This window comes from Tauraco erythrolophus, chromosome 16 (genome assembly GCF_009769465.1).
Source record: "Tauraco erythrolophus isolate bTauEry1 chromosome 16, bTauEry1.pri, whole genome shotgun sequence".
NCBI classification, from domain to species: Eukaryota; Metazoa; Chordata; class Aves; order Musophagiformes; family Musophagidae; genus Tauraco; species Tauraco erythrolophus.
In genome coordinates, this window is record NC_141480.1 from 19,580,631 (window position 1) to 19,605,345 (window position 24,715).

Consider the following 24,715-nt stretch of genomic DNA (forward strand, 5'->3'; position numbering starts at 1 on the left):
GGTGTCCCTGTACACGGCAGGGGAGTTGGAATGAGATGCTCTTGAAGGTCCCTTCCAACCCAAACCATTCTATGATTCAATGGCTTCTGCCCAGCCCTCATTTTACTCTCTCTTGTCTAAAGCTGGGCTTTTTTTCCAGTGAAGTCCATGCAGATGTGCTGTGATCTTGGTGACTTTCTCATACAGGAGCCATCACCACTGACATTCCTGTGTCCCTCTTCTGCCGTTCCTTCTGGTCCTTCCACACCCCAGCACTCCCACTCCTACACCACACATGCCAGTCTCCTCATTTTCTACTAAAATCTTTACATCTTGGTACATGCTTCTGGTGGGATGCCGATCCCATGGGATTCCCCGGGGCTTTACCACTAGCTGACAAGACAGACTAGGGAACAGAGATGAGAGGCTGAGGAGCCTGGGGTCTTGGACAGCCCATGTCATCCACGTGATCCAGAACTTTTTTTTGTTTTTCCTGCTGGATTTCAGGAAATGGCTGCCGTGCTAAATGTCTCATTTCTGCAGGCAGGCACAGCTGGTTGGCTGGCTGACCTGCTGCGTACGCAGGTTATTATTGTTACAATAAAAAGAAGTGGCATCTAAAGTCAGCCGTGAGGGCTTGGGGTAGACATGGTGATAATGGCTTCTGAATGCCAGAGAAGAGGCAGAGTGGTTATAAATTGAAGACGATTACATTTAGGGAATAAGGAAGGTTTGGAAGTGGGTCACTGAGATGCACAGACCGAGCGTACTTTCTGGCATCCCTGTTGGGAATCCATCCAATGACGTATTCCTGTTAATTCTTTAGTTGTGCGTCCTCACAGCCCGGCTCATCCTCAGGCACTCCAGCCCAGATGGACCTGCCACAGCTGCATCTTGCTCCCGGTTCCCCAGGACACCTGGAGCCGGAGCGTACACGTGTGTGGCGTGACAGGACCAAAGGCAGCTAATTACCTTCCGTCTCCTCTGCATTGAGTTGGACCAGCCACGGTGGCCTTGGAAAGGAGACGGAAGAAGTGATTTCATGCACTGGTTGTGTGTCCTAGATAGCGGCTTGCTGGGAGGGGAGCTGAGGAGAAAGGAAGCAGCTGGAAAAGTCTTGAAAACTGCTTATTTTCCTTCTATTTTTTTTTTTTGTTAGCATTTGGGGCCGCAGTGCAAGGTTGCATGAGTTGGTGCTGGGACCACAGGCATGGCCATAGTCGTGCCCTCTCGTTTAACCAGGGCTGAATCACGGTGCTGGGATAAACACGTTACCAACGGCAGCGTTTCCCAGTAACGGATATCTCCGTTGGCAGTCGGCAAGGCCACAGTGGTGCTGGCTGTGTTTCATGATGCATTGCCACATGGAAGTCATGAACTTACCGGGGCTGAGGAGGAGATGCACGGACACTGAGGACTAACTCAGTGCAGGAGGAGAGTTTTTAATCCACAATTTATATCTGTGTCCAGATGTGAAGCAGTAACGGTGGGAGAAAATCGCTGTTTGCATAAATTAAGTCATGAATTAGTTTGTTAGGTGGGATACAAACAAGCCGTGTGCCTTTTAGGAATGCAAGACACTGTGCTGTGGTTCTTCCAACAGGGACTATCGACCATATGCGGAGATCTGGGGAGTGTTTCAGCAAAACCAGTGGTGCAGAAGGGGGCTTAGGACACCAGATAAGCAGGACACCAGTCCAATTTGTAATTAAGAAGGATGCACGTGACAGTTGCATATTTTGAGGGCCTATTACTCTTCCTAATATAAAGTGTAGGGAGAGCATTATGAATACTGTATCAAATTCTGGTATCCATGCTTTTATCGTGGATTAAAAAAATTAGGGAGAGCTCAGAGAAGAGCTGCAAGAATGAGAAAAGGTCTGAAAAACCTGCTGTGTGATGATAGGCTTAAGGACTTCAATCTATTTAGCTCATCAGAGAGTAAGTTGAGAGGTGACTTGATCATGGTCTCTAAGTGCTTCCATGGAGGAGATTTCTGATAGCAAAGGGTCCTTTAATCCAGCAGACAAAGACAAGACTCAGTGGCTGACAGGTGGAGGTGAAGTAAGAAAAATTCAAATCTGAATTAAGACACAAATGTTTCACAAGAAAGGTAATTAACTTCTGAAACTGCTCATCTAGGGATGTGCTGAATCCGTCTTTAAATGATAATTGAAGAGATTTGCTCTCATCTAAGTTATAGGCTCAACAGCATTCATCCACATGGATGTGGAGGGAAATACCCTCTACTGTGTCTACACACGTTGACCTGCTTGCTCAGACCTGGTCAGTTGCCTGATCTCATGGTGAGGACATGCCTTGAGCTCAGGACATGTGTCCTTCCCCTCCTGGGGGGCACTGCACCAGCGGGTGTGAGGATGGGGACTTCCTTCCCTGGGGACATTCAGGGGGTGCTTGTGGGTTTCCTTCCAGAGTCAGGTGTCCATCATACAGAGTTTCACCAGTGCCTCCAGTCTGGAAACTTGAGGTGCCAGACTACATGCATCTGTGAACGGTTTATATCCCTTATTTTTGTTGCAATGCTCTTTACTTCAGTCCTCCAGTTCACCTTGGGTTTAGATAATATTAGTTTTGGCATCAGGGTTGTTTGACCTCTCCTCTGACTCGATCACTGAACTCATCATGATATTGTCTCCTGCTGCCAAAGGTGCATCTTCAAACTGAAATTGGCTCAGATGCTCATCATTAGAAGAAAACTCTTAAGAAAAAAACTAATCTCAAAGGATCTTCAATTGCATTGGCAATAAAATCACCAAGAGCCATTGGTCCTGGTAGGTGTCAGGGTCCTGAATGCACTGATAGACCTTAATGGCCCTGATCAGCCTCACCTGGGCCCTCACCCACACCTTGTCCATGGCTCAGACGTGCTATTTAAAAGCAGCCTGGGGCCTGCCTTCTTTCTCTGAGCTGTGTTGTATGTGTGCTTGTCTGTAGATCTTCTGGCTCTACCTCCTGGATGGACCTTGGACCTTTGCTGGACCTCAGTCCTGGCTGGCTTGCTCCATCTCCTTCTGCACCTGTGAATGGGCCCTGGATCCAGTTCATTGTTGAGTTTGTCTGGGACTGCTTTTGAACCCTGTTGCCAGTAGCTGACTCCTACCTGCTGTGTTCAGACGCTGTGGGGCTATGCCTGTTGGTGAGGACACTGCTGGTGCTGGGGTTACCCTTGGCTCCTGGCTCCCCTTCCCTTAGGGAGAAGTTGGCTCTTGCTGATCCCTGACAGTAGGAACCCCCTGTAGTAAGCAAGATTGAAGCAGGAAAATTTACTTTCTAAGAGTATGTTGCAGGCACACCCGCACAGCAGTGCTATTCCTGTTGCAGTTGTAAATTAAGCCCTTAAGATTGCCAGTGGTCAAAACATGTCATGAGATGTTGAACAGTGGATGCAGTGCCTCCTACTAGACTGCAAAGTCTGGTTTAATGGCTGGTTGTCACTGAGTAACACACCCAAAGAGAAAAATCTCCTTCGTCAGGAGACTTCTGGAAGCTTGCTAACTGCAAGGCTGAGAACGCCTGTGCTCATGACACTGCTGTCATGGTGTGATTGGTGAACGTGTCAGCGGAAATGAGAGCTTTTGGGATACCTAGAAAAGATCTTGCAAGTGCAAGCAGAATGCTGACACCATCTGCCCTTAGGATGGGGCCTTCCACTGACCCATGTCACTCATGGAAACACTCAGGTGTTGGAGGTGATATCTATGTTGCATTTGGGCCCTCAAAACTGATTGCATCAGCAGCGTGCCAGGGGTTTCAGAGGGTTCAGAGCTGTGTTCTTCTACCCTCATGATGCAAGGTTTGCGTCCAGCTTTTTGGTTGTGTATTATCCCAAATCTACAGCTCCACAAGCAGAGCTGCAGGGCACCATGAGGAGCTGCTTGGTTATTGAGCAACTCAGCAGCTCCTTAACTTCTCTCCTGTTGCTGTCAGGAGAGGGTGGGAGTGTGACCCACCACCAAACAGGTGCTTGTCCCCATACTTCAAACCAGAGCCGTTCAAAGCAGGGAGGAAAGACAAGGAGACAGGAGAAAATTCGGTGCCCTGGATTTTGTCCTTTAGGTTTCTATGAACTTGCTGGTGGAGACAGGCCCCGGGGACCATTGACCACCAGGTCAGTGGAAGGACCACTCACGTGGGAGCCCATCATGGTTGGAGATGGATATTACTGGTACATGACAGCTTTTCATGCAGACGTCTTTTCTTGTGTTTTAGAGGAAAAACTGGAATATTTTGAGTGAAACAAGGAAAAGTCTGTTTTGAGACAAATTCATTTTTGGTTGAATGAAATGAGAGCTTCCTCAGCTGAATTGTTTGCCCACCCACCAGCCTCCAGGCTCTGCTCAGAGCAAATCCTCAGCTGCCTGTGGTAGGAAGGGGGTTTCAGACAGCTCTCAACTCCAGCGAGTTACTCCCTAAGGCAAAAGCAACAACAAATTTCCTCTGGAGCAAGAGTTGCCCAACAGTTTTAGCCAAGAGAATATATTACTGTAGTGTTGTCCGAGGGGATCACAGTCTCGCACAGAATAATCTACTGAACCTTCATCAGAGATATGGTGTAACAGATGTAAACCTGACTCCATGCTGAATAACTTCTGGGTCTGTAAAGGGTTGTACTGGGAGGCGCAACCAAGAGACCTGTAAAAATTATGTCTTTCAGGGTGGTTGCTGCTGCTTCTGGGACAACACAACAGCCTTGGCCGGTTTGTACTTAGGGGAAGGGTAAATGCGTTGATCCAGGAGGATGCGTGTAGCCCATAACATCGTTAAAGTCATACACATACTAGTAAGGATCTGAGTGGTAGGAGACAGTGAAAAGGAAAAAAAGAAAAAAAAAAAAACCAACAACAAACACTGGCAGACCAGACTAATTCTGACACTATAAATGAGAAGCCAAATGAAGTCTAGAAATTCATTCATCTACATCATTGATGTTAAGCCTTAAAATGTTCGTAGTAGCCAATGAAAATCATTAAAGAAGTGACAGCTAGGTTCTCTAGAGAAGAAAGAGTCAAGAGTAGTAGATACGTGATACGCTTTAGCAAGAAAAATTTGATGAGCTAGCCTCTAAGTTAGTGATTTCTATGACTTCATCTGTACATTAAAAATGTAAGTGGGTGCCATTTGGTGTTTGCTCGGCTCCTGAGATATCAGATGGAGTCAATTCACAGTTCTTCAGTGGAGAATACTTTTTGTTTTTAGCAAAGGGTGTTGAAACAGAATGGAAAATTAAAGCAATTTTTCTGACAGCAACGCATAAATGTTGACCGTGAAACGCAAAAGCAAAAAAAGCAAACCAAAAAGCAAGAACGTATCTAACCAAGTGGGTCTGTATTAGGCAGCAGTGCTTTCATTCCTGCTTTCATTTGAATAAAGGCAGAAGATGATGTGCCCTTTCTGTAATGGAAATGCTCTTCATGTCCAAACTATCCATGGTCATTACAGTCTGAAGGGGTTTGCTTAGGAAATAGCTATATGGAGTCAGATGCGTGCCTGGGGCACAGCGATGCTTGTTCCACGGCTGGGCAGGTTTTACCCACGTGTGTGGGGCTGGATGCGGATGAGTCTTTGCTTTCCCATAAATATCCATGTCTATGGGTGTGTTGTTCTGCTCTGGAGTGTCTTAGACATTTTTCTGCTTGTCCAACAGTTCAGTGGTGTGGTCTAGGCAGGGTGTCCCTTCAGTCCTACTTGCCAGACTTTCTGGAAGTGTTTTGAAGCCCTTAAGAAGCTCAAGAGAAACTAAAACTCAGACTAGAGGAAAGGCTGCACTTGGGATAACGGGTAGCAGCATTGCTGTGGTCTCCTCCCTTGTCCCAGCTCCCTGCACACCTAACACAGCAGCATCTGGGGTGTTGCTGCTGAAACTCATGTTTGTCTCTAGTAGTTGTCAGCAAGTTTTTCCTTCCCCTTTGTGCAGGAGTCAAGGGTTTCCATACCTCTCCCTTCATCCTTCCTCCAGCTTTCTGACTGCACAGGAGCTGGTACAAAGGAGAACTGGGCTACTCTGGCCCACGGCATGATGAGGTCTCCTGTGATGTCCTGGTGCGTGCTGCCGCTGTCCCAGCAGGACACTCTACACCAGTACCATCCCACCCTGCACTCTGGCTGCCTGGGATGTCCTTTTTTCCCCAAAGTACCTAGGATTTCCATGCACACACCTCTGCCAGTGACAGGAGCCTCTGGAGTGCTCTCCTGTGACTTTGCACCCTTTGGCAGAAGCTCAACCTAGCACCAGGCATGTCTTGCTCCTGCAGATGTCCCTACCTCGGTGACCAGCCATGTCCCAAGGGTCTACTAGGGCACCGTTGGTGGGATCCTGGCTTCCACCCACCCCAGCTGCATCCCTGCCCTGAGCTAAGCAGAGTGCGGACGGGCAGCAAGAGCTAATGGGAGAGGTTTAGGAGGGTCTTGGGCAAAGAGATGTAGAGTAGCCAAGGTTAAGTGTGCCATCTGTCACGGTGCCACTAGATGTCCTTATGACAAAGGGCTTGGTGCTGCCCACGGCCAGGTAACCACAGAGACAAAGCTGGAACTGGAGCTGGGGGCACCTCTGCCTCTGTCCCCACCACTCAGCAGCTTGGCTCTTCCACAGCCCAACTAGCCATGGGCAGCGATTCCTGACTGCAGGGACAAGCTGGGAGGGAGCCGTGGGGAGGGCAGAGGGAGGCATCTCAGCAGGCACCGGGGGATGCTGCAGCACCAGGGTGCTCACCGCCTGTGCCAAGTCAACCCTCGCCCTTATAAACTCCAAGCGTTAGGAAAACAAAACAAATAAAAATAAAAAAAAAAATAAAAGCTGCATGGGAGGACAAGCCAGCGTGTGCGGAGGGGTGCCCCATGGCTCAGATCCTCTTTGCAGAGCTCCTTGAAGCCGGCCTGGAGAGGAGGCAAGGTGGGAATCGCTGGGCAGCGGTCCTCACCCAGCCCAAGCCGCGAGCGCTGTGGCGCGTGGGATGCGCACCGCATCCTCGTGTCGCTTGTGCGGTGCCAGGCTCCGCGGTCCTGGCACAGGGAGCCAGCCCTGTCCCCTCGCTCTGCCACTGGTGCCAGCCGCGCTGGGGGGCCGAGGGAGCCCTGTGCCAGGCAGGCCAGCACCGCGCTCCCCATCCTGCCTGCTGCCGCCGCGCTGGCATTGTGTTGGGAGAAGGACTGAGAAGCAGAAGGTGAAACTCTGCAGAGGGGAGATTAGAGCTCTTGTGTTGTGGGTTTTTTTCCCCTTTTTATTTTTCCTTTTTTTTTTCTTTTTTTTTTTCCCCTTCTTTTTTTTTTTTTTAATTTCCTTCAAAAGAATGACTTTGTATTTTTGGAAATAATAGCTGCTCCGAAAATCCTGGTACAAACTCTTCCAGGCTCCAGCCTTGCTTATCACACGCTGTGCTAGGGGCCCTGTTGGGAATGCAGGATTTTAACTCTTTGCTGCCCGCTTGCCTTTCACAGCTTCAGTAACTGCCCCTCTCACTTCAACACAGCCCAGTGGCTCCCAGGTAATGCCGGGAGTTGAGGGTGAATCTCAGCAGGAAAGGTGAGCCCAGTGCTTTGGGAAAGGGGACTCAAGCTGGTGCCGAGATGCTGGAGGGTAAAGCTGGCGGTGTGGGATGCTGAGCAGCCGTGTTTGAGCCGCGCTGGAGGTGTGACTGACACACAGCCTGCAGCCTGGCAACCGGCAGGCGCATCTTGGATAAGGAAAGTTGCCCGAAATAGGGAGAATGGAAACAAATCATTTCTGTGGCTTGGTTCATGGGTTAACCTTCTCATCCGTGTAGGGCTCGCAACAGGCTTTGATAGTCAGGAGCAAGGGGGGGAGGGGAAGTGATGCTAAATTCAAACTGGTGGAGCAGTAATGATGTAAAGGAAGGGAGTTAGCAGCTCACTAATTACATTTGCAGATAAATCCTAACTGGGAGAAGATGCAAACTCCAGTGTGAAGTGAAACACAAAGGAACCGGGAGAGGCTGGAGCTGCGGGTAGGAAGCAACAATGCAAACCAGCCCTGATGAATACAGCTCCTGTATTGTGGGGAAAATAACCCCGGAGCCAAATTCAATGGGAGTGAAACACCTGGAGAGCAATAGCCTTGGGCAGAAAGCACTCAGCCTACCAGGTAGGCGCTTGTAGCTGCTGCTATTGTGTGTTGCAGACCCAGAGGAATTGCATGGCAGGAGCAGGAAGGGGCCCCGATCGCTTGCCTGAATCCCAAGAAGGATACGGTTCAGACAACATGTCTGGCTGGGTCAGAGCTGGGTCCCACAGACCTTGAGGAACTCAATGGGCCCAGCAGAGAGATGAGGACTGGATTCATGCAGGGGCTGCCCGGTCCTGGGCATAGTCAGGGAGTGGGAACAGAGAAATTAAAAAGAAGAGCTGGAGGGAGTAAGTAGGACGGCAGGATGACAGACCAGGAGGCTGAAGGAGAGGAGAGAAGACGAAATGCCTCACAGCAGATGCTGTGCTTTGCTATTTTTAGGTGATCCTTGCAGCTGAAGTGCACTGTGCAGCGGTCACCCACAGAAGTGGGGTGTGCTTCGGGAGTTGCCCTTGGAGCCTGCTCCTGCCGCGACTCTGTGAAGGGACAGGGAGCGTGGGAGCCCGGCACGGAGCAGGGGTCCCCGACACGCAGATCCAATGCCTGCCCACTCCTTGTGACAGTGGAACTTTGCTAAGTGACATGGCCAGGATATGAGGGACACAGCTTACAGCAAAAGAAGGGGGTCCCATCACCCTGGCATGGGCTGTGTCAGCTTGGAGAGAGGCCACCCACTTCACTGCTGCCCAGAACGTGAGGTCAGGCGGCTGGCCTGCTCCTGAACTGCTCTCTAGGCTCGTGTGTTTTTCATGTGTTAGATCCATCCTGTGAAAATCCATCATTGCCTTCTGCTTCCCACTGAGTTGGTGCCGTGAGCAGAGGACTCTTTGGAAGTGCCTCTGGGCTGGTCCACCTAAACTTGTCCTCCTGGGACTCTGTCCCCACTGCTTTGATGTGTTGTCTTAGCACCCTGTCCTTCCAAAAGGACCAGAGACAGATTCTCTGTGTGTATCCTGTTTCTTGGTGAAGAAGCTGGTAAGCACCGGGATGCTCGGCATCTCTGTCCTCGCTGGCATGTGGCACGAGATCAGCCATCTCCATTTCCCACTGCAGCTCCATCACACTGAGGATGGATGGATCCTCAGCCCGGGTGTGACAGGGCAAAGCATACGTACGGATCTTGTGCGGTGCTGGAGGAGCACGTTTCCTATTTATTTGGGGTAAATGGCTAAGGAAGAGAGGTGTGCTGCCAGTCAGCTCATTAAGGCAGAAGCACAGGACTGCTTTAGGAGCCCTCAGCTCCCTCTTCTGCTCCTGTAATTGTGAAATCCGTTTGCCAGCAGTCCTCCTGGGATGAAGCTGCAGGCATAGCAAGGGCTTAACGCGCAGCAACGAGCCTGCTGAAACCGCTCCCGAGGCTGCACCGTGTACTTCAGCGTGCCATTACCTTAATCCTTGGTCAGCTGGAGCTAATGGCAATTGTAGTTCGAGCCATGCTGCGGGTAGGAACGGAATCCCGAGGGGCTTCTCATGACATGGCCCTCCAGGTCATGAGCTGCTCCAAGCAGCCTAAGCCAACGGATGGAAAATCCTGCCATGCCTACATGGGAAGAGTTCCCTCAGGGCTGCCCTGGGCAGCTGGGCACTCTGCAACGCAGGAGCTGCTGTGCGGGCTCTGAACGCAGCAGACAAATACCATACCAAAGTCCTACCAAATCCAGGCAGACGGGCTGGAGAGAGGGATGGGCAATGCATTTCATGAGAGGCTGCAAGATTGCTAGCCCGTGTAAGCCAATGTCTTTAGAAAGGGACTGGTGGCAATAAGGGCACATCAAGAAACAAGTGGCAAGCATGGGTCAGACAGATGGGTGGCCTTGGAGAGACACTGCCCTGCAGATCTCCTGTTTTCTGTCCAGGGGTTACCGGGGGAGCCCAAGTTCCCCCAGGGCAGCATGTTCAGGGGGTCCATCAGTGCAAAGAACACTGCTCTCTCCAAACATCTGTGCAGTAGGGCACAAGTGGCCAGGGTGGGTCCCTTTCTACCTGAGGATCCTGCTCGCTATGCGGGATTTGCAACTAGCTTCAGCCACCTCTGGACCCCTGGGGAGCCCCAGTTGTACACAGAGGTGCCTGGGACTTGCCAACCAAGTCCAAGTGGGGTTTCTCTCACCACCTTATTTGTCCCTGTGCTGGGTCTCTCTACGTAGCTTGTGAAGAACTATGTGTTTGAGGACAGGTCTTGCCCAGCTTGAAGCAGGAAACAGCTGGGATTTGTCCCCAGGGCCTTTGCACTGTGCTGGGTGCAAGGGCTACACCATCTGCATGAGCCTTGGGAGACCCCATGTGTGAGACACTCGTGCCTCAACTGTGGCCTCTCCTTTCACCAAGCACCTCCTCAGGTCAGCAAAAGTAAGGAGTACCATTCCATCTTCTTTTCCCTCTTTTTTTAATCTCCTGGTTTCAGTGACACACTATGCATCTGCTGCGCCGTGTTGGAGGAGGTCTCAGTTTTCTCCAGAGCTTATGTCAAGAGCTCTAGCACCCACGTGAAACTTTCTGGGGATTTTGTTGTTTGCAGACGCGGTAGCTTGAAACGAGTGCTGGAGTTATAAACTCCCTGTGCTGCTGGTGAGCCCCGATGAGATCTCGAAGCTCCCTGAGCTCTGGTGAACAGCCCATGTCCTGCAGCCAAAATAATTCAGGCTCTGCAACTCGAAACAGGGAGCAATTCACGGGCTAACCCACGTGTAGGGCAGAGGATGAAGTGCTACATCCTGAATATGAGCAGCGAAATTACCAGTGCCACCTCTGTCAATGCCACTGAATCCCTCTGAAATGAATTCCTGAGAAGAAATGAGCCTGTTATACGGAGAGATTTGCTGAACACCGTGGATTTGCCTTTCCCAGCTATGTGCAGGGGCAACACGGGCTGACCTTGCTCCAAGGTCAAATAATATCAGCGTGGGTTCAGCAGCGAGTGCTTCCCAGCGTGCTTGCTCTCTGCGCTTACAAAACGTGAACTGAGTCCGTTCCTGGAGAAACGGCACGAGGTTACAGCAAGTCCACTTTGCTTTCTGCCGCGCAAAAGCTAATCAGTCCCACCGTGCTTCTGGAAGGCAGTGGTGTTAATGCATGCCGGTAGGAAGATGCTGCCCCCCGAAAAGACAGCTGGGATCAGGGCCAGGGTAGCTGCCTGAGTGCAGAAGAGCTGCTCGGCCAGCCTGGAAGCTGGGTGAGAGAAGACACACACTCACAGCACAAAACTAAGAGGGTCTTCCATGGTGTCACCTCTCCATCAAAGTCTATCTACTTCCATCTCTCTTGGACAGCAGTTGGTCTTCACCCATTGACTATGTGCCAGGGATCAGGATGGGGTTCACCCTTTTCCTGCTGCTTCCCACCCTCCTCAAGCGATCTGGCTTTTGGAGAAGCTCAGGCAGCCTGTTGGGAGGCAAGCAGCTCCGGAGTGCCTGCAGTGGGGCACACATGTCCTGCATGGGGCTTTTGGGTGGCTCAGCTGCGAGGGGGCATCCTTAAACCTCTCGGGCAGATTTGCTCTCTCTCTAAAAGAGGTGCCAAGCCAGCCCCATCACATGCTGATAATGTCTGTATGGAGGTAGTCAATGGAAAAGCTACTGTTCCTTCTTCTGAAGGGTTTCTGCCCTTCAGAAGAGAACACGAGGTGCGCCACGTATCACAAGATCCAGACATTTCATGCCTGCTGTTTCCTAGCTGCTTTTCTGACTGGTGCTGATGTCCCTGCACTGCTTGTTTCCCAGTTACATTTTCTAACCATGTTTTAGGGAATCTGGTCGAGCATGACCAGCCTCGGGGTCCCAGCACCTTTGTGCGCTGGGATTTCCCAGGAGGAGCCAGCAGAAGGCAACGTGTCACGCACCCCTCGCCTCGCACGGCTCTCAGTGCGTGTCGTGCTCAAGAGAGACAGTGGTCCCCTCCACAGCGGGGACAGATGGGTCCAGGTGAGGCCCCCCAAAGCCTTCAGCCCCTGGGGATCACAAGGAGGAGCAGGACACCAGCAGCTCCCCCGAGGTTTGGGGTAGGAGCCCGCAGCCCCCGTGTTGGCTGTGAGCAGGGCAGGACAGGAGGACCCACCTCTGAGGACACAGTGGCCAAGCGGAGAGCTGAGCAAAAAGCCTTTTTGTTTCCCTGCTGCCAGACTCTGCGACTTTGAGGGCTCTCTGCTCACAAAGTGAAGCCTTCTCCTTGATATTCAAATCAAACGCAGCTTTTGAGTTAAGAAATGGCTCAGAAGGGGCAAGGGGAGGGGGTGTGTGGAAGATGTCTAGGGAGACCTGCTGCAAAGCATCTCTCCAAGCCGTGGTGGTCTCCCAGCGCCCGTGCCGGGAGCTGAGAGGCAGGGAGCTCAGGGAAATCCTCAGATCTCGCTGATTCCGGGGAAGGGAGCACACAGTAACAATTTGGTCGAGTTCCCCACTGCTGGGAGTGCTCTTAGATGTTATGATTTCTTAATATACTCCCTACGCGTGAACACGCCAGGTGTTGAAATTTCATAAATTTGCATCTTCGCAATAGCTGCTTGATTCCCCAACGGGATCAAAGCTGATCTTTCCTGGAGAGGCAGCCTGTCTATTCAAAGTGTTTTCATGTGACAACTTAAAATGGGCTCTGTGACAGTGCTGTAGATCCGCAGTGGCCACCACCCAGAAATCTGTGCCGCTGTTTGTGCTGCTTTTGAGTATTCTTCACAATTTTGTGCTCCGGGGCTTCCCCCTCGGCTGGTTACCTACCTGCATGCCCCCACTGCCAAGTGACCTGGAGAGGGGCATGAGCACACCAGCACTTGAAAGTGAAACCTTTTAGCTGGCTCTTTACTCATAGAACTTTCCACCCCACGCAGACTCTCAAAATATATTAGAAAAGACATTTTTCTCAGGTGAATAAAAATATCTCAATGCCTTGATGAGAACATTAAACTCAGTTTCACCTGCTTTGACTGGTGCCATGAGGTCTCGTAGTAGAACAAACATCTTTTGTCCAATTACTGAAAAAAAAACCAACAAACCAAAGCTCTTTCCCTGACAGGTTCTGTATTACTTTGTTCTTGAAATTCCCTTCATTGTTTGTCGTGTCAAGCAGGGACACCTTATTGTTGACAGAGCAGTTCCCAGGTCTTAGACAGTGTAGCTAGGACAATTCTTTATGTCGCAGGTTGTACATCATCCTTCTCATGGGTACCTAAGAGTAAGTGCAGAAACAGAGGATTCCCGTCTTTCGGTAATAAAAGATTAATATTTCCATGTATGACTTGCACTGTTCTGGTATCCAGTGGCAAGATCTGATCCATCTACCATAGCTTCCAGATACTCCATACCTTCTACCTACCCTTGTGTCCTCTTTCAACACTGACTTGAAGACAGTCAGCAAGTTCTCAAGGTCACTGAGCACCAAGCAGCACCAAACCCACTGCTGTGTGGACTAAGGGCTTCACCAGGATACGCACAACTGGATAACAAGAGTGTGCATGTGGATTTCTGCTCTGGTCTTTATTTGGATTTAAACTGAAAGAGGATAGACTTAGATTAGATCTAAGGAAGAAATTCTTCCCTTTGAAGGTGCTGAGGCACTGGCACAGGCCGCCTGGAGGAGCTGCGGCTGCCCCATCCCTGGAAGTGTTCAAGGTCAGGTTGGATGGGGCTTTGAGCAACCTGGTCTAGTGGAAGGTGTGCCTGCCCATGGCAGGGGGATTGGAACTAGGTGGTCCCTTCCAACCCGAACTGTTCTATGATTCTATGGTTTCAGATGGCTGTTGGTCAGCTGTGGCTGGCACTGCTCTATCAGCATCCATCTCCCTTCAAGTGGTCACGGTGGGATGTGCTCCCTTCCCATATACCTGTAGCATCCTCTGCCTTTGGTATGACCCGTCTCCATAGAAATCACCCTCTGGGGTGATGGTCCTCTCCCACTGCCTTCCAGGTCAACCTGCAACTCTCTGCACCTTCAGTGCATCTAGCTGAGTTTGTGTGCCAGGGTGTCCCAAGAGCAGGAGTCAGGGGGTAGCGTGCCAATTAACAGCTCTTAATTGAAGATCACATAACAAACATTCCTCCTCAGGCTAGCTGGAAGTTATGGCTGTGATCGGAAGTTTAGGGCAACCCAAAAGCAAACATGAGCAGAAGTGTGTCTCGACATGCCTCCGTGCTGCCAAGCTAGGGGACGTGATATTTAGGTAAATCTTCGATTTCCCAGACGGGCTCAGTTTGAGCAAAAGCAGAGTGGTGAAGTTGCTAGAAAATCAGAGAGTAGTTCGTGGCAGAGTTATATTTACTCTGAACACTTCGGTTTCTCAACTTTGCTTGGGGTGATTTTTCCAGGTGGAGGAATAGGAGGTGGTCTTGGATGGGTTTGCACCTGTGCTGGTTTTGCCTCGGATGAAGAAGCTTACTGGGAACATGGGAATTTCACTACGCCTGGGAGAGTCACCTTCCAGAGATGTTGGAAACAGCATCTACCAGATGTGATGACGCTAAAGATGAAAACCATCTGGGTAGAGTGGAAACGTGTAGAGACAGAGGCACTTTGTGGAGTCCAAAAACGGCAGCATCGAGGGCTTTGCTGAGCTGGCTTCCTGACTGAGAGTCAGCTGCTACTTCCCGAGGACCTCTAAACACTGGTTTGCCTTGGCGAGGAGATCTGCAGAGCTGTCACTGGCAGCCGCTTGGCCAGTCGTCCCAGGGATTTCAACCCAGCCAGGGTCAGCGCGGCTTTCTCTCTCCGAGCTGTGATGTCCAAGCCCATCTTGCGACGGTGGTCTGCGGGAGCTGTGCCACGCGGGTTATTCATGGGAGGCGTGTCAGAAACCAGCTGAAGAGCAAAAAGCCCTTTGCTGGGGAGGGGGTCGAGCACACCAGGACCAAAATTGCTTGGATGAGGAGGGAGAGGGTCCGCTGGTCTCTCCGCACCCCTCCCACGGGCTGTCTCCAGAGGAGCTCGTGAAGGATTGATAGCGCCGGGTGCCTTTCCAAGACCAAAGCCCCATCGCTCAGAAGACGTTAGACATCGCCTGGCATGACACTCTGCTCACTGGCACTGACCGGGCCAGCCTGCTGACTGCAAATCTGCCGGGTCCACGGGCAAATTATCTGCACATCAGCACATTTAAGAGAAATTAATTTCCCTGCAGGAGCGAGGAAGAAAGTCTCTTCCAAATCAGAGCTCGGCTCACAGTTGCTGCTAACAAAACAATCTGCCCTGTGCCGTGCAGAGAGGGAGCAGCACGTTGCCGGGGTCTGCGGACAAGCCAGCAGGAAGGGCAGTCACAAGCAGCAGTGGGAAGACCCTGGTAGACATCTTTTAGAGTTAGTTAGAGAGGTCTGGAAGCCCTGAGGATGTTTGAGCTTTCCCTCTGCAGCCGGTGCAGGGACATGGAAGCACTGCAGAGGAGCAATGATGGGGAGAATGGGGTCACAGGTGCACGGATGAAGAGGGAAATTTTTTTTAATAAATCTGATATAATCTAATTAGTGGCATCTGACTGAAGAACAAACACCTCGCTGATAAAGAGGAAAAAAATTTAACCCCAAATTCCTGCTGGCCTTTGTGCTGGCCTGAAATACTAGGGAGGGTTTAGGACAGAGGAGACAGTAACAGAAGAGGAAGGAAGGTACGTGAAGGTAGGTAGGAAATGGAATAAAATGTAATGTGTCTTTACCAGAAGGAGATCAAGTGAGATAAACCTGCCGTCTCTTTTGGGGAAGATAGCTGATTTTTTTTTTTAATGGAAAGAAAATGCAATAGATTTCATCTACCCGAGTTTCAGCACAGCACTTGACACGGCGCCGTGTGACATCTTTCTTGTGACTCTGGAGGAGCTGGGCTCAGTCCCGTGAAAAAGACCCCAGGCAGGTGTGCTGGGCAGGTACCAGTCCCAGCTCCCCCGCTCCATGGTTTGATCGTGAGTGAGGGTTCAGCGCAACAAAAAGAAACCAAAAATCAGAGGAACAGGTCTGTTGCTGCTGTGGGAAAGAGCCACGGAGAGCACAGGGGTGCCATTCCTCATCCACACCCCAGATGATGGGAGGGGAAATGATGGGGACGGGGTGGCAGACAGGGGAGAGGCACTTTCCATCGGCCGTGCTCCCGCGCTCTGCCAGCTTGGGTGAGGAGCAGGAGGCTCCCTGTGGGACCAGAGCCCCTGTGGGGTCTTCTCCCGCTCCTCCTGCCTCCCCAGGAGTGGGTGCTCTTTGCTCATGCTTGACGTCTGAATGCACACTTCTCCAGCTCCCTGAGTCAGCTGGGGCTGGACCAGAGCTGGGAAGTGTTTTATGTCTGCAGAAATGGAAAGGAAATGAATGCTGCTTCTCCTCTCAAGTCTGAGATGGGGGAATGATTTGCCAGGGATTTGTAATAGTTTTTTTTTTTTAAAAAAAGAAAAAAAAAAATCTGCCTGAATAGGCTTTCTGTGGAAAGAAAAGAGAAAGACTCTGAAAGCAGAAAATATGGTTATGTCCTAATCGGATAATTTGTTAGTAGGGACAGAAAAATTAAAAAAAGGGAAAAAGAAAAAAACCAAGTTGCCTGGCAGCCAGGAGCTGCTCTTGCCATTGTCTGGCCACATAACTATTGGGGAAGGAATTTACCCCACACTCGTATCCCTCATATTTCTGAAGAGCAAGCCCTGGGACGGTGCTGAAGAAACCTGGGAACCGATCCCGCCACGGATATCCTCTGGAATGAGAGCCTGCCTCTGGTATGTACTCTGTAAACATTTCTGCCAGCCCACCTGCTCCACACCTTCCTGGAGAAGTCCTGGGCTTTTGCCAGGACGCTGTTGGCACTGTGGATCTTGGGAGCCAGATTTGCTTCCCGTTGTCACGCTCGGTGCCCTGCAATATGGTGGATTTTCTCGCAGTCTGGGTGAGCTTCACATCCAGCTGAGTTCAGGGTCGGAAAAACCAGAGTGCCACTCCCTCAGCTGCAAACCCCTCTAGTTTTGATGGCAACTGAGGACCTTTTTGCTCTGGTAGTTATGCATAAAATATATGGCTACTGGAGCAAACGTGACCCCAAAGGCTGCTCTGCCAACACACTGGGACCTCAGATTACCTTCCAGAAATGGCACCTGCCTGGAGCAGGGATCAGAGGAGTCACGAAGGGAAGATGCTGGAATAGGAGGTGTGGAGCAGAGCACTGTGCTGCCTGCGATGGGGAGAGAACTCAGACTGTTGCCTCCTCCATCTCTGGCAGGACTCTGCTAAGTCTGCTGTGATCGATGTCCTCGGAACGGGCGCTTCTGATGGCCGTCACTTGTGTCCTGTTTTGATTTTCCATTTGCTGAGTTGGGAACAGGTTGCAGGCTACAACTCAAAGGATGCTTGCACGAGCTTCACTGAGCTGCAACTGCAGGAGGATGTCCTGCTGTCCTCCTGCCCCATGGGATGCACTCGGATACACGGCTCTGGCCGCGCGATAAGGTTCTGTCACCACTGACCTGGTGAAAAGACAAATCCTGCTTTGCCTGTTGCCCGTGCAAACGTTGGCCACCTGGCTCTCCTGAGCATGCTGAGAGGCACGAGGTGGGAGTGGGGCTGGAAGGAGCACGAGATCTCCCCTTTCTGGAGCAGCGAGCCGTGCAGCTGGCTCAGCCACCTGCGGCGGGCTGACTTTGTGTCACGGGTCTGGTAAGAAGCTGTAAGGAACCAGCCACAAAGGCAGTTAATTGCTAACGACCAGCCTTGACTGCCCAACAGCGGGGTGGTGGGCAGGAAGCTGAGCAAAGGCTCTGCAGGCTGCTGGTCTCACTGGAATCCCTTCATTTCCCAGGCGGTATTCCTGCAGGAGCCCAGCGAGGGCTTGGGGCCCTGGCACTGAGGAAACATCTGATGGCACGGGACTGTCTGGGAACACGCTCGATCCTCTTCTGCACGACTCCATGTCAAGTCAGTAGAGGCGTTTAGAGGAAGGAGTATCAACCAGTGGGAGCTGCAAGTGGCAACGTGGTCCCGTAGCATGAGGAAGACACTGCATTGTTTCCCGTCCTGCATCCTTGTTGGATAAATTCACCAGCTGTGTTCGAGGAGATGCTATTACTCATCTCCTGGTTAGTAGCAGGATTTCCAGGGATGCTGACTCACTCCTGGAGCAGCCAGATCACAGCAAACCCCAGGATGCTCTGGTGATGTCTGTCATCCCAGGAGCTCCCTGCTGCCCATGGGTACCATTCTTCTTCCCAGAGGCAACCTCCATAGCCTCCTTCTGTTATAAATACTGGAATTGGCTTTCACTTGTGGCATTTGCCCTGGCTTTTCTGCCTCTCCCCTCCTGAGGTCTTCAGTAAACTCTGGTTGGTTTTGAAGAACTTTTTGCTCAGCTGGAATTTGCTGACCCTCATCCACCTTTCCAGAAAGGTATGTCTCAGACCAGAGCTAATGCAAGTAACGCTTATCACAGAAACCCTGGGGTTCAGCTTCAGAGAGAAGGAGCTTTGGGGCTCACCTTTACTCTGACTCTGTGCAAAAATCTCCCTGGAAGAAGTAATGCACACCCACATTGTCTTTTCTGCTGGAGGCAGGATGGCTTGGGCCAGTCTGCTCTCAGCATGGTGAGAGCTGTTGTCCTGGCATCGCTTGGGCCATCGGCAGAAGGTGGGTGAGGAGACAGATCTGTGTGCAGGTGGAGGAAATCTCCCTGAACAGAGAGGTGGTACCCACAGCCAGGAGAGATGATGAGCAGGAGCAGAAACAGAGCTCAGCCTGGCAGGGCACTGCCCAAAACCAGTGTCCTCCCACACAAGGACCCTTTTTCCTGCAGCTAGAACTGAGCCAGAGGGTAGGTTTGATCACTTGCTGTGCCCCTCTGGGCACAAAGAAGCCCCTGCAACTTGGGTGGCTGTTTCCTCTGGGGTTGCCCCACCTCTGCAGGGTGGTCCAGCCTGACGGGTGGATGCTTGAGGAGGCCTCCAAAGCCTGCAGGTCCCAGGGATTGCAGGGAGGGCTGGGGTGGGAACCCAGCACCCAGGAAAGCCCCCATGTTGGACAGGAGGACACAGTGGATGAAGGCAGAAGGCAGACAGAAAATCTTTTTACTTCCCTGCCTCAGGACCCTGCAACTTCTGAGGCTCACTGCTCAAAAACTGATCTTCCCCCTTGATATGCAATAGAAACTCAGCTTCTGAGTTTTGAAGTCCCTCAGGTACGGCAGATTTCTGCAAATGCCATGGCACTGGCTGGGCAGGAGAGCAGCCGGGAGGGTGAGGGGGTGACCCATCCAGGACGTTACGGAGCGATTGCAGCATGTGTGCTGGGAGACCTGCTTTGCAGACAGACACAGCAACTCCTCTGAGGTTTCACGGGGCTGTGACGTCATACCTCTCGCTTCCCAGCAATGAAACACAGGTTTGCATCTGTCTCTGTGCTTGGAAAGCTTCTCGGCCCTGGGGAGGACCAGGACTAGCTGGGCACCTGCTTTTTAAAGAGATGCCACTGTGTTTTTTTTGCTGGTCACTCAGGTCCAGGACAGGATTGGTTTTTCTGAGGAAGCTCTCCTGGCCCACTGCTCTTAAAAAATGAATTGCCCCTCATCTGAGCAGTCCTGGGAGAGCATGCACAGGAAAGCTCATGGCGTGAGTGCTTCCTTTTGCCTCGTGTGATGCTAGGAGGAAGCCTGTGGGAGTTTTCTGTAGGAAGAAAATCTTTGCCTGGCTCTGGTGGCCAGGATGGAGAAGGTGTGGACGCAGGGACACTGCCGAGGATGGAGGTGCTTTGCAGTCAGGATCTGCCATCTCCTTTCTCCCACATCGAAAGCAAAAATGACCAGTCCCCCCACCTCATTCCTAATGCAGGAAAAGCCTCTCAGATATTAATAAGAATCTAATTATACATTTATTGTTCCATGAATTAATTACATCGCGAGTAGAGTTACCTTTTACACAGCCATTAAACTTCAGGAAGGCCGCTTTATACCACTCCATGGATAATTTAATTAGCATACTAATGTCTTATTAGCTATAAACCCAAAGCTGGTTTAGAATCACTTAAATTAAAACTCAAAAGCCTTCAGCCACCCCGTAACCCCTCTGCCTGAACGGTGGGCAGAGGACGGGAGCGTGCGCAAGCGATGGGCTTTGCCCCGCCGTGGGCAGACCCTCCCCAGCTGGTGGTGGTGGGATGCAGGGCTGCCTGCCCCTGCCTGTGAAGCATCCACAGGGCTGAGATTGCAGGCAAGGAGCCCCTCAGCTTGCCTCCTAATTCTCATTTTATTTCCTGTTAGCGATCATCGGTATTTGCATTAATTGGGCTAGTCTGGAAGAGCCGTGATAATCCATTATGGACGGACGATTTCCAGTGCAGGGATTAAAGCTGCAGAGGGGAAGTGAGGAGCTGGGACAGCTGAGGAGGACCCGTCCCCAGCCCTGGGGGTGCAGGGTTGGTGCCACCTTCCCCATAGTCTTTCAGCAAAGGAAACTTTGGAGATGATGAGGGGGCCGGTTCCCGAAGCATCCACCCAAGGCAAGCAGGAGCAGAGGGCATCTGTCCCACTGCCCTCCAGCTTGCCATCTCCCCTTGGCCCCTGGTGTCCCCTCTGTCGCTCACCCCCTGGCAGCGCTGGGACTCTCCATTAAAGCACTGCAACTTCGACGTTGGGGCTGCGCTGAGGTTTGTGCATGGAGCCGGGATTATGCTGATGTGTTTTACATGATCCCAAACATCCCAAGTGTCTGGACTGGCACTTCTGTAGGTTCTTAAATATTGCACTTTACATATTAAATTCTTTTTAAAGTGACCCCTTCTGCCATTCAATTAATGAGTGTAACTTTTTTCTTCTCCCCCCTTCCCCCCTCCCAGATCTTCTTAGCTAATAAATAGCTTAATTTGGAGGTTTGAAAATTGACTCAGAGGCAGAGTTTAACTAAATCGAAGAGCAAGACTACTGCTTGAATGTAATAATCTGAAAATAATTGATTAATTTGCATGATCCTTCGTAATTGCTTCAATTTACACCCAAGAGGCCACTGTCATCAATAGATGAATAAGACGTAATTTTTAAAGTCCCAATAACGCATGGAATAGAATTTAGAATATTCACTCATTCTGAAGCATGGGGCGGGTTCCTGCGCACCATCAGCTCAGCGACACTTCCAGCACATTGCGGGGAGAGTGCTCATTGTTAGAGAAATTGTGCTGTAATTTAATTCACTTGTTAAGAACGTAATTATGTTCATCATCCTCGGGAAAGAAGAGGATCAAATCCTATCAGAGTGATGCTAACCTTTAGATGGAGAGATTTCAACAAAATGAGGAAGCTGGCCGACAGCGTCAAGAGTCAAAAGTAAAGAGATTAAAATTCTAGAATTTGGCATAGATGCTCTTTAAGGAGTGACACAGCAAAGCAGCTACCTTCTGCAAGGCACTTAACCACATGCTCAACTTTAATTGCCATTAATGAGATTTCAGCGTATGCTGAGCTAGACCAGGACCTGACGATTCCGAAGGGGCTCAAACTGCCTGCACGGGTCTGAGCAGGGAGTGTGGGAGGGAGGCAGGAGCGAAGGCAGGTGAATGGCAGGGTTCAGGAAGGTGTCTGGGCCACACAATGGTCCTTCAAAAAAATGGAAATCGAACCTTCGTGAGGTCAATAAACAGGGGCAAAAAATACGGCATGAAAGAGGGGAAACAGGAAGCCAGCAAGAAATGGCTAAGACTTGGTAGGGATGAAAACAAACAATAGATAATTCAAGCCTGCCGGGAACAGGAAAGCCTGCAAAGGAACGAGGGAGGTCTGCTGGCTCCCCAGGAGTTAAAGGGAACAATTAAGGAAGATGAGGACACAGCTGAGAAGTGAAATGATTTCATTTCATAAGTTCTCACCTCAGGGGATGTTGGGAGAAATCTGCTCTTGACTTGCTCTTTTCTGGTAATAAAGGTGAGTTGCTATTAAGGATTAAGGTATCAAATGAAGAAGCGCTGGTGCAAATAGGTAATTTTAAAAATATTAAGTCACTGGGTCTAGATGGGACATTCCGGGGTTTTGAAGAAACCTAATAATACAGTGGCTGAGCTGCTGGGTGAGCTGCAACGGTATTCATCTCTCTGCCAAAGCGAGCGCGGGATCAGAGGGCTGGAGGGCAGCAGCAATTGCTGTGCCTGTATTTTATACAGAAACAGGGAGAAATCCAGACACTGCCACCCGGTGAGCCTTGCGTCGATACCGGAGACACGGGGTGAAGCTTTCAGTGCACGCAAGGTGGTAAAGTTTCTGCTGGCTGCGGTCCATCCTCGCGATGCTGAGGGTACGTGGGCATGGGAGCATCCATCTCACCTTGGATTGCTCTTTGCTAGCTCTTTTTACCCTATCCTGGTCCCTTTCCGTTTGCAGAACTTCAGGACCACAGATCACAGGTGGCAGCAGCTCAGGAGAGGTCTCAGTCTCGCACCTTCTGCCTGGCATTCCTTCAGAAATTTCCCCAGAGGAGAAGGAAAAGTAGCTAAAGTGGAAATATAGAAAAAACATTGAGGCAGAAAAATTATTCAGATTTAAGGCTGCCTGCTCAACCGTTTGTGCACATATATTACGGCACAGTACATGGTACGATTCAATTCCCCTCGAGTTCGCTTCCCAAAAGACAGCTTGCTGTGCCTTCAAATAATGTTTTTTTCCACCCTAAGACAGGCATCTGAGAAAGGTGGGACAGGATCAGGCTGGGTGAAGTCCAGACGTCTCTTCTAGCCTGAGTTACCCCATGACCACAGGAGTCTTCTTCCAAAGGTCTCTGGCTGTAGAAGAAGCCCAGACACGCAGCCAGCTAGTGAGACGATGACGATGAACATATTCCGGACAATTGCTTTCCCAGGGACTGTTGCCTCTTTCCAGCTTGTGACAGCTCACCACGGGGCATTGCCACCATCCTAACCCTGAATCTAAGGATACAGGCGTTTGAGGAGTTAGTTTCTTTGGTGAGAAGCCATTTCTAAACAACTTACTTCAGAGGTTCTGCGCGTTTCCCTGAAGTATTTGATGCCAGAGAGGTTTTTCTGGTTTTGAGGGATCCCTCCGCTGATAAAGCCCAGCGGTGCCTCTGCTTGTTTAGACAACGACTGTCATGAGACGCAACCAGAGTAGAAACTCTTCACCCAAACACAAAACCTTCTTATAAAACCACAGCACTGAAAAAAGGATGTTTTAGAAATCCTGGGCATCCCTTCCCCCCAGCTGTCCTTTGCACTACTGTGGCATTTAATGCCGAGTTTTACAGCCTGAGGACATTACAGTTGTCTTCAGCGACCGTGCTAAGGTATGGAAATGCAAACATGGTGCTTGGGAAACCCTAACTGTGATTTGTGGTGACGATATGCCGTAGAGGCATGACTGGGGCTGGAGCTCTACGGTGACTTTTTAAAACCCGTGTTCAGCTACACTGGTATTTAGAAGCGTGATAAATTTGTCTTATGCTTTTCTCCTTGCTAAGGCAGGGAAGGGGTACGGCGCCTGGGAGTTGTAAAGTCTTTGCTGCAAGGACTCTGCTGCCTGTCCTGTACTGGAGGAGAAAAGCTGGCTTGCTGCTGCACCTGCCTCCGTTCCCTTCAGGCGTTGCAGCCATGAGCTGTATAAAAGATTAAAAATCAAGAGTAAAACAAACAGTATTTGTAACTACATAGAGGGTCAGCAGAAGTAAAAGCCCATCTTTGGAAAAAATCATCCACAATCTTTCCAAGATCTTTCAAACAAATCATCTGAGATCCTTCAGAGCATTGCAGTGCCTCTAGGTATTTTTGCTTATTCCTATATTTTTCTTGTTAAATGTGTAGTTTATAATATTTCTACCTTAGTGCTTTAGCAGGGAGCATAAATACCTGATGAAAAGCACTTTCAGACTACCTGGGATGCTCGGAAAAGCATGTGAGCAGTAATTGTCCACAGGAACATCTGCGTCCTGAGAGCGTGTGAGTTTATCTGGGTAGAGCTGCATCCATGTAGTGCTTCCAATTTAATTTCCACGTGTTTCCAAAGAAGAAGAAAAATGTCTCATGTTTCCTGGGTGACTGGAGGAAGGTTTTACTGTGCCAGGCATCTCTAATCTCCCTGTGTGAGATTTCCTCAGTGGCAGACAGAGAGCAGCAGCCTGACTAGACGCAGGGAAGTGGATGAGGTCTGGAAATGATGCTTTATAAAAGTGTGGGTTTTCATCACATTCTGCTAAAAATATCAGCTTGCCTTCGAGAGAAATCACGTGATCTATGACGGTGAAAACAACTGAGGGGCCTGGGGTCTCAGTGAGCTCAGCCCTGCTCCTGCTACAAATAAGTGATGTCCCCAGATCCCTCTCCACTTCCAGAGAGCCACAAATCTCCACCCTTCCCTCCTGGAGCAGTCCCAACCGCTCCGCGATGACGGCACGCTCGCGCCTTTCACGGGAGCTGAGTTAGCGGGAGGTTGGCTGCTGCTTGGAAGGCAGCCACGGAAAGGCACGGAGCGGCCAGCCGGAGTGACGGACGGCACAGAGGGCACCGTGGCTGCGACGGGAGCTGGGCGCCGCGGAGGCAGGAGCAGGTGGTGCGAGCAGCGACGCAGACGGAGGTGCTGCACATCTCCAGCAACCAGCACCCACCCGACACAGGCACCAACCGACCAAGCTCGAGACCTGCCTGTCAATCTGTGCAAAGGATGTAGATAGCAGTGACATCCAGCGTGCGGCTGCTTCCAGAAATTCAAATTGGATTG